The 13,984-nt window shown below is 41.4% G+C and overlaps 1 pseudogene; it reads right to left on the bottom strand.

Moving 5' to 3' along the window:
- Window positions 1–12,236: 12,236 nt before the first annotated feature.
- Window positions 12,237–13,032, bottom strand: LOC102501077 (40S ribosomal protein S3a pseudogene; annotated as a pseudogene).
- Window positions 13,033–13,984: the final 952 nt, after the last annotated feature.

The raw sequence follows: 13,984 nt of genomic DNA, 5'->3' as shown, positions 1-13,984 counted from the left end.
AAAAAAAAAAAAAAGACCCTGGCATTTGATAGAAGTGGTTGGATATGGAGGATCTCTTGTTGAGTGAAGTAAGCCAGGACATGAAAGAAAGATATTGTATGTATCCACTTAATATATACTGACTATCCACACTTTATGGTAGAGATGGAAATATTGGAGGACATAAAAGCAGAGAAAATAGTTAGCGATGATGAAGACAGTGTGGAACGGGGTGGGAGAAGAGAAAAGTATAGAGAAGGATAGCAAGAGAACAAACAGAGAAGCATGACATTAGTGGGACACAGAAATGGTTTATTACCTATTGATGATGGTGCTTACAGTATTCTCAACTGGACTGGTCTTTCATGTTGAGTAAAGTCTTTTTATAAGCAAAATGATAAATAGTGATTGAATGTTTAAAAAAGTAATTGGAATAATAATAATAATCTGGAAAAAATGAAAAGCTATTTCATGATGATATGGATTTTAATGTCTTTGTATTGACTGATATGCATGGTATTCTTTCTGGGAAAAGAAATGTAATACACTGTAAAGTTATATGTGATTCAATGTAATAGAAACTAGATTATGATAATAATAAATAAAAAAGAGAAAGAAAAAATAATGATAACAAATATAATTAAATAAACAATTATTTAAAATAAAAGAAGCTGTCATAGTCCTGGGTGGTTTTCTGGTAATTATCTTTCTGAAATTTCTATGAAACTGTAGACTTTCACAAATCTTTTTTTTTAATTCTGCAGATACAGCTGAGAAAGCACTGCTTTTATCAAGCTGCTCCTAGGACTCATGCCCAACCCCCACCCTAGAGCTTTCCCAGCATCTGTCATTTTGTAACGTCATCTGCTAGTCTGAATCGCTGAATAACGACCGGGTAGATTCCCCAAAACTACCTGAATTGCTAGTTTATTCCCTAAAATAGCCTCTGAAAAATTCCACTGGCTTCTGTGTCTTATGGGAATGCCACAGATGTGAACATTATCAGGTGCCACCATGTTACGGCTATCATGTTCTATCTGCAAGGGCGTGTCCCTTTTAACTTCTCCCATGTTCTTTGCAGTTAATGATGTTATGAGGAAGTAGATTCTAAGATATGATGTAGCCTCCTCCAAAACATTGTGGACCTGAGAAGAATATCCTGGGTGTACTTCAGGAATGTCAACTGATGGGTCTCTTTAAGATCCAGAAGTTTTTCTACCCCATGGAAACATTAACCTGAGCAGTAATAGAAAAGGAGGCATATGAAAGAAGATAGAGCGGCTACATCTGGTGCTGTGCATTTCGTAACTGTGCATTAAGAAATTTCTAATCCTGTGGACTTGCTTTTAATAGAAACCAGATACTTTTGAGGTTTTATCTCCTAGGATGCCTTCCAGTATCATAAGAAAATCCCCGACATAGCAAGAAAAAGTATGGTATTAAAGTCAGAGCAATGGATTGGTGTCATCAACAATGAAACAGCTTTAAAGCTTAGGGGGCAGGATTTTTCAAAACCAAGTGGGAGTATTTTACGAAGGCATTAGTGACATAAAAACAGGAGAAAGAACAAGAGCATTCAGAGAGAATGTATAGAAATGTCTCCAAAGCCAGATCGTGACATAAGAGAACCAGCAATCACATGGTTGAAAGAGCCTAGCCTATACTGTTTTGTAAAATCTCTGCACAGAAACATTCCTGGATAGCTATATTGCTGTCATTTTCCATGCAATAATGAATGCAACTCCAGAACAAAAGTAACACTCTTACCTTGGATGAACCTTAGATATGTCTTTGTAGAACAAGTGTCAGTCATGGAACCATGACTCACAGTCTGGGCTAGAAGCAGACCGTGAGATAAAGGTGTGAGTACAAGTGAATTATTTGAGTCATGCAGACAACAACAGGAATCAAAATGAAAGTAAAACAGAGGAAAGAAAGTGGTCAATAAAGGGTGTAGGAGCTACAGCGTAATACCCTTGTATTTCTAGCCAACACACTACACAGCAAGGTTTTCTGTGGTTCCAGAGGGGAATAAAGGAGAGACAAAGAGACACATGGAACTTGCAGCTGAGATTCTGCTAAACTGACAGATATAAGGTGTATGCGGGAGGGGCAGCAAGAGCATCTGAAATACTTCCAGAATGGAGGTCTGGAGGCCTCAGTTTTGTGCCTGCAGTGGAGGGGAGGGTCTTTTCCTATATCCTCAGCTCTAGTGGCGAAACCTACAACATCCGGAAGAGCTCCAAATTCCCTTCTGAGATAAATTTAGGTCTTTAGGTGAATGGACTTTTTCCTTTAGACTCAGACAATAGCAGCAGCAACAAACACAATAATAATAATTATTATAAGCATGTATTATAGAAGCTAATACACTGGATTATCAAGAGTTCTCAGAAAGCTTAGGCTATCCCACCCAAGGGGTGTAGGCTGACCTGGTAACCCACGACATAGTGAATTGTGGCATAACGAGATGACAGAACCTAATTTCAGATTCCACCTCTAATATTAATTACATAAGTGATTTTGGCTCTCTGAGTCACAGTCCTCATCTATTAAGCAAGGCTCGGTCTGGTCAGTTATACAGCAGGGCTCTTAGTACAAGTTTGAGTCTGTGCTACTGTGTCTTGTGGGAAGGCCACAGATGTAAACAGAAAAATACGAGCACCCTCAGCACTCCTTGAATTCTCCCAGGAGCTAGCCCGACCGTATTCAAGTTTCTTTATACAAACCCTGTTTATACAAAACACCTTGTATAAACCTTGCTGGCCCAAGCTGGTCTGACCTGGAGTTCAGTCCAGGGACAGAGGGAGCTGAGAAAGCACCTCCAGGAGGAATGAATGGCCATACCACAATTCCTCCTTCTATTCTCCTCTCTGGGTGTGGGGCGCGTGTGCACACACACACACACACACACACACACACATGCGCGCGCGCACACACACACCTGGCATGTTTCTCAAGCTCCCAGGTTCATGATTCAAATTGCGCAGTCAGCCAGGTGAGATCCAGCTGCCTTAAACCACCACGCCACTGGGTGGGCCACAGGCAGTAGATCCACAGGCAGTAGATCCACAGGAATGACAGAGCCCACAGGAATTCCTTCAAATAGAAAAACCTATAGGAAAAAAAAAGAGAGTGCCTTTGTCCAGATAGATGTGGCAGAAAGAAAGTTCTTTCTTTCCTTCTGTCTTCCTTCCTTTCTTCTTTCTTTCATCTCTTCAATGAGCAAGAGAGAGAGACATCAGCCCCAAAAGTGTCTTGACACTAACTAACACCTCCAGCCTCAGCCAGCCCCAGATCATAAGCATGTGCTGGCATCCTCGGAGATTTCCTGACACGGAGCCAGCACCCTCCCACATGAGTCAGCCGCGTAGACATCTCATTTTACCTTCACACTGCAGTCTGGCACCCAGACCTTTTTTGCACTTCCTATATTTTTTATTGAAAAAATCAGTACCCAATACCTATTTTGTTTAAATCACTGTATTAGACACTGTGAGACTTCAAGAAAATTCAGAAATTCTGCCAGTGGCAGGGCATTCAGTGGTAAGAAGGGGTAAACACAAAGCTACACCCTTTTTGGAATAAAAGAACAACTTTTATCCTCCAGTTCTTTTTTTTTTTTTGAGAGGTTTTTGCTATAGGGTGCATGTGCTCGCCAGAAAGACACAGAGAGACAGAAAGCGAGAAATCACCCCCCAGGAGGGATGGTCATGCCGCAATCTCTTCTCCTCCATTTTCCTCTCGGGATCTTGGGCACACATGCACATGCATTGGGGCATGAGTTTTAAGCCACTGGATCCAGGACTAGAACCATGGTTGACTACGTGGGAGTCCAGCAACACAGCCATTACGCTAACTGCTGGTCTCCATCCTCCAGTTCTTAAATTGAACCCAACTATTCAAGAAATTAGCAAAATGATCAGAAGACATATGATCACCCCAAAGAGGCTTTTCAGAGTTGGAAAAAAAAGATGCCTGGGGTTGTTACTGAGTCACAGGCCTCTAAAACTCTGAACAGCAGAAATACTCATTCTAAACCTCACTAGGGAAGTGGTGAAGACAGTTGCAATATCTCGGCATGCCTATTTTTCATTGATTCCTGAAGATTGTCTAGGCTTTCCAAGGATAGTACAGCTCATTCTTGTAGTTAAATGATAATAATAATCAAGAGTTGAGATGTGAGCAGAATGGGATGGACTCAGAGAAGAAACATTTTCTACTCACCTGCATCAAAGTTGGATGGATGGCTAAAGGGAAAAGCTGAGGGGCAGGCTGACTATTCTCCATGAGGCTCTTCCTTTTCTTTTCTTTCTTTCTTTTTAAGGATTTAATTTAGTATTTATTGACACTCACTGAGGGCAATTGCTGACCCTTCCTTTTCTATTTTGCCTGGAAGGCTGCTCTGCACAGGCAAGATGAGCAAGCTCCTTTGTCTCTGATTTCTGCCATCAACAAGTCTATTTTCCTCCCCAGTAAAGCTCTGTAGCCTTTTCAAACCCGTGTTCAGGGTTAGCAGGTGGCATGGTGGTTAAGGCGCTGGACTCCCACATGGCCAACCGTGGTTTGAGTCCTGGACCTCAGGACTTTCTCGCTTTCTCTCTCTCTCTCCCTCTCTCTCTGTCTCTGTCTCTAGTGAGTGCATGTGCTCTATAGAAAATTTTAAAATAATAAATAAAATTAAATAAATAATAATTTTAGAAAGCTATGCTCATAAGCTCGACACATTCTCATCTCTCAGCCACATACTTTCAGTTAATGTAATGATTTCACAAGGGATGTGGTTCTGAATCTTTTGCGGCTCAAAGTTCAGTTATTAGCAGCAGCATTACTTGCCAGACACTGTGTTAATTCCTTTTCACTGTGTTGATTTCCTACCCACACTTTTTTTTGTGTGTGTGTGTTTTCCGTAGGGTGTGTGCACTCATCAGGGAGAGGCAAAGAGGGAAAGTAAGAAATTACCCTGTTGGGAAATAGCTACACAACAATCCCTTCTCCTCCTGGGATTTTGGGCACACACACACACACACCCAGTGTGATTTTCTTTTTTTTCTTTTTTTTTTTTGAGATGCTTTTGCTATAGGGCGCGTGTGCTCGCCAGAAAGACAGAGAGAGTCAGAGAGACAGAAAGCAAGAAACCAGCCCCCAGAGGGGATGGCCATGCCACAATCCCTTCTCCTCCATTCTCCTCTCAGGATCTTGGGCATGCACGCACACACACCCGGCATGAGTTTAAGCCACTGGGTCGGGGACTCGAACCGCAGTTGACTACATGGGAGTCCAGCGATGTAGTCATTATGCTATCTGCTGGTTCCCTCAGTGTGATTTTTCAAGCGTCCAAGTCTGGGACTTAAACCACAATCAGCCATGTGGGAATCCAGCACCTTAACTCCCATGCCACCTGCTGGCCCATACTCATACTAATCTTATTAATTCTTACAAGAAACCTATAGGGATGATGTTGTCATTAGATATGTATTTTAAGGTGAGGATACAAGTTTGAATTAGTTATATTACTTTCCCGGAGTCACACAGCTAGAACATAATAGTGTCTGTCCCGTCCCTGTTTGGGTGCCAGGTGTCCCGACCCGGGGGGACAGCCAAACAGGTTTCCTGAGTGAAGGAGTGGGAGCCGGGACAAGCGGCGTAGTGTTACAGCACGGAGACGACAGTGTCGTCCATTTATTGTGGGCAGCACGGTACAGCACAGAGACGACGCAGTGTCAAGTCGTCTACTGTGAGCAGCACGGAGACGACGCGGTGTCACAGCTCTTCAGGGTCGTCCGGAGACGATGTAGTGTTACAGCTCTTCAGGGTCTCCCAAGTTGTCTGGAGACGATGCAATGTCAGCTCTTCAGGATCTTCAGGGTCGTCTGGAGACTGCGCAGTGTTTCAGCTCTTCAGGCTCTTCAGCTGTGTGCTTCCTGTTCATCATTGTCGTCGTCCTGGTCTCGTTGTTGTCTTCTCGGTCGTCTGTGTTGTCTTCTCGGTCGTCTGTGTCGTCTGGCTACTGTGGGCCAGGCATCGTGGTTATATACACTCTGATGGGTTGTAAACGGTGGGTTGTGATTGGTTGTAAACGGTGGACTCTGATTGGTTGTAAACGGTGGGCCCTGATTGGTTGTTAATGGTGGGTTATGATTGGTTGCTTTTGGACCAATCATGAGGTGCCGGATATGCAAATTTGAGGGATTCTAGTGGCCAATCAGAGCAAGGTTTCAAAGGTCAGGTTTTTGGAAGGGAACCAATCATGGTAATTGTTTGCTCTCTGAGAAACCTCGGCAGACTCGCTGGTGCGCAGCTTCCCACAGTGTCATATTTTGAACTCATGACTGTCTGATTACATAGCCTGAGGTTTTACACACGACAGCTTTCAAACATGATCCCTAGTTTGTGGTCTGACCAGGACAGCACACACTGGAGACATCAACCCTTCATTCTAGAATACTACACTTAGGTCTGCCTACACCATCTAGGAAAACATTCTGTAATGAAAAACAGATTCTTGCTTCTTTGTACTGTCCTCAAAATACAGCCTTGTGGCATTCTCCGTTTTCATTTCATGTGTTTCCTCAGGCACTCTCGTTCCATGAAGCTGCTGGTTTTAACAAACCCATATACGTATCTCTTAGCAGTAAGATCCAACAAGGGGAGGGAAGCGTGAGCGTACTAAGGAAACTGGCATGTCACTGCCATCAGTAAAGGAAAGCTGTTTGCTGAGAACATGACTCATGTCCTGAGTGAAGCTTAAATGGGGATTTCTCTGTGCCTTTCCCATCCCCCACAATGCTGTGCCCATGAGATATTTCTCCAAAGAAATTGTGGCATTGTCTCACATCTGACATTGTGAGAATGGGACTTATGGGCATTCTGACTGCAATCTCATTGACTCACTGAATCACCCAGGCTGACTCCCTTAGCATATAGAAGAAGGTACTGAAACACAGAGAGGTGTAGTCACACAGCACTTACTGATGAGTATAACTCTAGTCTTGTCCCCTACACTTTACTTTGTGTCACTCAATAATAGTCCCTTAAGCAATGATTTGACAGATGAGACTGAGTAGGCAGAGTGACAGATTTCATTTTTTGAACACCGATTCTCTAACCATCATTGGGCACATAATCCTCATTGAGCATCAGCACTCCATTGAAAGCTGATATTATTTTCATTGTACAGGAGAGAAAACGAAGGTTCAAAAATTTTAGATAATTTGTCTCCATGTTCATTCCCTCCCCTCCCCTCCATTCCCTACTTTTTCTTTAGGCAATGTCCCTTTTCCAGAACATGGAACCATAGTGATTCGAACAGAAACTGCAGTCTTCCCTCTCAGACTCCACATCTGATCAAGCTCTAAGTTCCATGTGTTCCATTTCCTAAACATCTTCCTATTTCTTTCCCTCCCCACCATCACTACCCTCAATCACAGCATGACAATTTACCACCAGGATCACTTTAGAATCTTCCTGATTTAGTGCCCTATTCCCACTCTCCTCCCTGGAACTAGAGTGACCCTTTCACCCAACGGTATCATTTCTTCCCCTAGAACTCACTGATAGCTTCCCATTGCCTTTGGGACAAAGCCCCAAATCAGTGTTCATAAGGACCTCTGAGAGATGAGGTATTTATACCATTTTAGGCCCCACTTGCCTTCTTGCTCTCTATGTTGCCTTTCAGCCTCCTGAAATGCTTAGTGACATATTTGCCTGGAGAACGCTTAGACTTTGTATCTCAGATTCAGCTTTACTTGTTCACATTTACTTTCTGGAAACTTCTAATTCAACTGAGCTCTCCTTGATGCATACTTCCCGAGTACTCGCTACGTAATCTTCTGTCTCACTGAACATCTTCCATATCTTTCTTCCCCCATAGACCATATGTTCTGTAAAGAGCAGGACTGTGACAGTCTCATGTACTCTGGTCTTCCCAGAACCAAGTCTAATACGTGGCATATGGTGGGCACACAGTTAATACATGGTGAATAAATGAATAAATTGAACGACTACTTCTCCATTTGAGAAGGTGGGCAGTATATGAAAACTGAGCACTTCTGTGACAGCCTCTCATCTTCCCTTACAGGCTGCTACACTTGAGAAACAGAATCTGGGCATCATGTGTGGTTTGTTTAGTGTTATTTAATACTTCTTTGCCTTCCCAAAACAAATGGTACCTTTATAAACAAGAGTTGATGGGGAATGAGTTTTGGGATTCATTAGCATCAGTTAACATGATGAATTTAATCAGTGCATGCACTATATTGGCCACATTTTAAATTTTTTATTGCCAAATACTAAATATGTGCTGGCTTCCTGCTAATGGCCCTCCTTCAATGATAAATAACCAGCAGGCCAGCACATGTGTCTGCGTGTTGGCAGCAGTATTTATACATAAACACACTGTGCCTAGATGTAGTAACTTAGACCAGCAGAGTGCTTGAAGGGACTTTGTGAATCATAAACACAACCCTCTTACTTCACAGATGTGAACTCTGGATTTCCAGGTCAAGAGGGTAGATTAAGAACATGTTATACCCCTTCCACAGATCAAACTTACATAAATTCTGCATAAAACATCTCAAAAAAAGACAGAGCTCACACTACAAAACGAAGAAGGAATATCTGCAATGCCAAAAATTTGAGGAAGCTCCAGTGGTAAGTGGAAGGTAAATGGTTCCTGAAGGAATTCGGCCCAGCACAAGCTACAGAAACTGACACTTCTGATTCAGATTACTATTGGGAGCAGAAGCTAAGACCCCTGCATGAAACTAGAAAATAGGCTTTCCATCCTTGAAAGAGGATGGAAAAACTTCTACCAAGTAGCACCAGGCCATATCTAGAAACAAGCTTATTCACTCTGGCTGAGGGTGGAAGCACAACATGAAATGGGAATTCTCAAATTGTGTCTTACTTGGTACAATTGATTTATCAGAGTGAAAAACCAAGTCTGGAAACTAACGTGGAAATAAATTTAGAGGGAATGAACTCTATGGAGTCTGGTCAAGGATAACCATTAATGTACTTGTAGGCTTTGAACAGGAAACCAGATGCTACTTTAGGAAGGGGAGAGTGCTACCCAGCTTTTGGAAAGACTTAGAGAGCAACATCAGAAACACCACTACTGGCTTTCTAGATATCTGGAAGGGCAGAAGTAACATGCGGAGATGTCAGCAGTAAGTTCAGTCACCTGAAGTGCTGAAGTGGGTGATTCTCGGGAGCAAATGTCAGCAATCTATGGCCTGTGGCCCAAATTGCCCCACAGCCTGTTACTATAATGCTGGATATCAAAGATTTTATTGTTATAGTTTAAAGGAAAGTAAAAAAGAAGAGGGGAATATATAACAGAGACCATATATGGCCTGTAAAGGTTAAAATATTTATTATCTGGTCCTTTACAGAAAAAGTTTACTCAATCCCTTCTCAGGATTATTTAGAAGGCACTAGAAAAATCCCACCTTTCCTAACTGTCAACACTCAAGCATCTTCCTGTAACAGCTGTGGCTGGTGAATTACTGCTTCTTCTTCTTCTTTGCTATTTTTCAAATCTTAGGTGAGTGAATCTCTGCCAAAATCTACCCCAGGGATTTTGGAAACATGTCATTTTCACACTTCACTTCCAGATGTAGTAGAGGATGCAGAAAATACAGAAGTAACAATCCAGATAGAAAGCTCACAGCTCAGCGTAACATGGGAGAAACACTCTGCATGAAATGACTTGCACAGGCCCAGCCATGGTACTGCATGCTGATTAATGCTGCTACTCAACAAGCTAAGGCTTTTCAGGATGCCCAGGTTTGATTCTTGGCCCACCATAAAAAGCTGTGTGGTGGTATATGCCTATTGTCCCAGATACTCAGAAGGATGAGGTGGTAGGACCAACATAGTAAGATCCTGTTTAAAAAAAAAAGGGGGGGGGGACCAGCAGTTAGAGTAATGGCTATGTCGCTGGACTCCCATGCAGTCGACCCCAGTTTGCATCCCGGATGCGGTGGCTTAAAACTTGTGCTGGGAGCGTGTGCATGTGTGCCCAAGATCCCGAGAGGAGAATGGAGGAGAAGGGATTGCAGCATGACCATCCCCCCTGGGGGGTGATTTCTCGCTTTTTGTCTCTAATGCCTCTCTCTGTCTGGTGAGCGCACAAGCCCTATAGTGAAAATCTCTCTCTCTCTCAAAAAAAAAAACATACTCAGAAGTTAAGCTTGTAGAGCAAAATTCTAAAATATAAATAAAAGTCAAGGCATTTAAGAAAGATCATCATCCTTCTAAAGTGAAACAAGAAAATGTATGTGAGGAACTAGAGTTAATATTGTGATCTGAAAAGGAATTTAATGTATATATGCTTAAAATGTTCAAAGAATTGGGACCAGCAGATGGCGTAACGGTTACATCACTGGACTCACAAGTAGTTGAATGTAGTTCAAGTCCGAAACCCAGCAGCTCAAAAACTCACGCCAGGTGTGTGTGTGTGTGTGTGTGTGTGTGTGTGTGTGCCAAAAATCCTGAGAGGAGATTGAATGGAAAGGGACTGTGGTATGGCCAACCCCACCAAGGGGTGGTTTTTTTGCTTTCTTTCTCTCTGTTCCTCTCTGTCTCTCCAGAGAGTGCACATGCCTTATAGCACAATTCACTCTTAAAAAAAATTGTTCAAAGAATTAAAGGAAAAAATAGTAATAATTAAAAAGGGAATTTTCTTTTCCTTTTTTTTTAAGTAGTTATAACAAAACCCAAATAACTGCTGGTGTAGCACTTTATACACATTTTACTAACTATGGAGTTTTACTTAAAAAATATCTATTGGATAAGAATAGATACAAGAAGTGTGAGAAGAATTACAATTGACAAACTGGTAAATCTAAATAAGTACTGAATGTAATATGAATAAGAACAATAAAAATGACAATAGCCATATAAATATGTTAAAATAAACTGCAACTACAAAATTAGATATAATATCATGGAGGTTGGGATAGGATCTTGGCAGGGAGATATTAAAACATGCTTAGATCTACATCTTTTTTAAGGGTATGAAGTAGATACTGATTAACTTTATGCTTTATTAAAATGTAGGCACATACATTAAAACCTCAAGGATAGCTACCAAAAGAATAGTTCTGTAGAGCCAGCAGGTGGTATGATAGCTAAGGCATTGGATGCCCACATGGCTGACTGTGGTTGGAGTCCTAGACCTGGCAGCTTGCTTTCTCACTTTCTCTCTGATGAGCACATGAGCCCTATAGCAAATTTAAAAATAAATAAATAAAAATAATAAAATAAATAATTCATTTTAAAAAGAAAAATAGTTCTGGAAAGTGTCTGAATACAGTGTCAAAAATGTGAGAATTAGGGCCAATTTATTGTTCCAATTAAAGATAAGATAGGAGACATCAGAGATGAGCTAGGGGCTCAAAGAGTCCTGGTGAAGCCATGTCATCCAGCCAGTCATGACCGCTCCATAGTCAAACCAAATGATGCAACTCCCAGCTCACAGATGTGTTAGGTACACCCAGTAGTCTCTCCATACACCACTATTGATTTATGCAGAGAAACCATGTGAATCTCATTCAAATCAAGTTTCTGTGCTCCTATAAAATGTTAAGATAAATTTGACGGTATAGTGAAAGAAACAAATGTGCATTGTATTTAAATTTTCATGGTTTAAAATTCTGGCTCTGCATTTGATACAGTACTTAATCTCTTAACTTTGGGTTTATCATTTGTTGAATTAAAGTAGTAATAGCTATCTCATAGAGTTAATGTAAACATCAACTTATTCACTATAGATTAAATATACATAAAACTTCTGGTTTAATTCTTGATGCTCAGTACTAGTTCAGTAAATATAGAGATTATTAGAAAGAAATTTCCAAAATAGGAAGAGGGATGCAATGTTAGAGAGACATGTTGAACATCAACTCCAAAGAATGCAGCAAACAAAAAATGAAATTGATGAGGAAGAGAGAAGTGACGATCTGGAGCAGGCTGGGAAACATGATTTAAGGCAAGGTTGTCAGAATTGAGCCTGAGGATGAAACAGGAGCTCCAGGGGTTCATCTACGTAGTGTCAGCAATGAGGCAACAGATAGGGTTTTTTTTTTTTCCCCCTTTTCAACTATTTAATAAAACTCATACAGGTCAAAAAACTTCATTATCAAATCAGAATATCTAATTCACCCAGCTTTCAGGTTATTTAAAAAGAATGTTCAGATGGAAACTGTCACAAATAGGACTTTTTATTTGTCACTATTTATAAATTCTGAACTTCAAACAGATTCTTGGACTGGTGGTTCATATCCATCAGCTCATTCAACTTTGGCTCCCGTCTCATCCCCAGTAGCTTTTCCAGAGCTACTACCTTCACCATGAAGTTCCATGAGTTTTTCCAATTCAAACCTGGGCTTCTTCAACATCTTGACTTTTCTGATGAAGATGTCATGGAGAGAGTAGATAGATTGGCAGGCCTTTTCTATGTCTTTTCCAATGCTGACTGAAATCAGTTTATTGACCACTTCTTTCAATTCATTTGTCTGCACTTCCCGGGTCATGATTTCCATCATCTTCTTCCGGATTTGGCGGACCTGCTGATGCTGGGCATAAGAGGTCTTCCATATCTAATTGTTGCGGTATTTTAGTAAACGCAACCCAGAAGAGACAAGCAAATAACCATTGGTAGTCTTGACATTGACATGCATTTCAATCATGGTCTGCCATTTTTTGACCATGGAACACATTTTGTCATGAGTGAAATCCATGTCATGGAAGTTAGTCAGGCAGTTTTTGCCCTGAATGTCCTCAGTAATTAGCTTCAATTTCCTAAATGCGACTTTGTCATTCTTCAGATCTGCAAGGCTCACTTCAAACACAACTGCCCTTAAGGCCGTCGGACGCAATTTTGGTTCCTTGAGTCCTGGTAACCAGTGTCTTCCCAATATTTCTTATGTTGAACATAGCAGGTACTTTCATGTCATACTAATCTCTTTTAGAAAATGGATCAACCACTTTCTTCTTGGCTCCCTTTTTGCCACCTTTTGTAAGGTGCTTATTCTTGCCAACTACCATGGTGCTACTCAGAAGTTGGCCTTTAGGCCAATGACTGTTTTTCCTAATATAATTTTTTTAAGTTTACTTTATCTTTCTCATGAGAAAAAGAGTGAGTGAGGGACAAGCACCTTTGACAGGGTCTCATCATGCTGTGACCCCCTTCTGCTAGCCCTCCAGCTAGTCAGGATCATGGATACACATGCCTGGTGTGTTTTAGGCCATATCGGGCTTTGAACCCATGTGGCTTCCAGCACTGCAGATCAATACCCTACTGTCTGTACCACTGAGGCTGGGCCTATAAATATAATGTTAATACTACTTAGCCAGACCCATTTATTTACATACTATCTGAGGTTACTTTTGCACTACAACAACAGAGCTGAATAATTGCATCAGGGATCATGGTTCTAAATAACTAAGTATTTACTATCTGGCCCCTTTTTTTTTTTTTTTTTTTTTTTGGAGAGGTTTTTGCTATAGGGTGCATGTGTTCATCAGACAGACAGGGAGAGACAGAGAGACAGAAAGTGAGAAATCACTCCCTGAGGGGGGATGGCTATGCTGCAATCCCTTCTCCTCCATTCTCCTCTCGGGATCTTGGGCACGCATACACACGCGCCCAGCGTGAGTTCAAGCCACTGGGTCCGGGACGCGAACTGCGGTCGACTACGTGGGAGTTCAGCGACATAGCCATTACGCTAACTGCTGGTCCCACTATCTGGCCCTTTTAGTAAAAGTTGGATAAGAGTGCAAGAAAAGGGTGGGAAATGGGGGAGGTGAGAGGGAGGGAATCAAGAGGTAAAGAAAGAAGGAAAACATTTAAGGGACACAAAAATGGAGCATATCTGTTGATGAATAATATGTATGGTACTATCTTTGAATCAACATACGGTGTATTCATGATTGGAAAATTCATTTGGTATGCTGGAACGATACACAACGATTGAATAAAAAATAAATAAATAAATAA

The sequence above is a fragment of the Tupaia chinensis genome, unplaced genomic scaffold, assembly GCF_000334495.1.
Source record: "Tupaia chinensis unplaced genomic scaffold, TupChi_1.0 Scaffold000165_2, whole genome shotgun sequence".
In the NCBI taxonomy this organism is placed as follows: Eukaryota; Metazoa; Chordata; class Mammalia; order Scandentia; family Tupaiidae; genus Tupaia; species Tupaia belangeri.
This window is presented reverse-complemented; position numbering and strand designations above follow the sequence as displayed.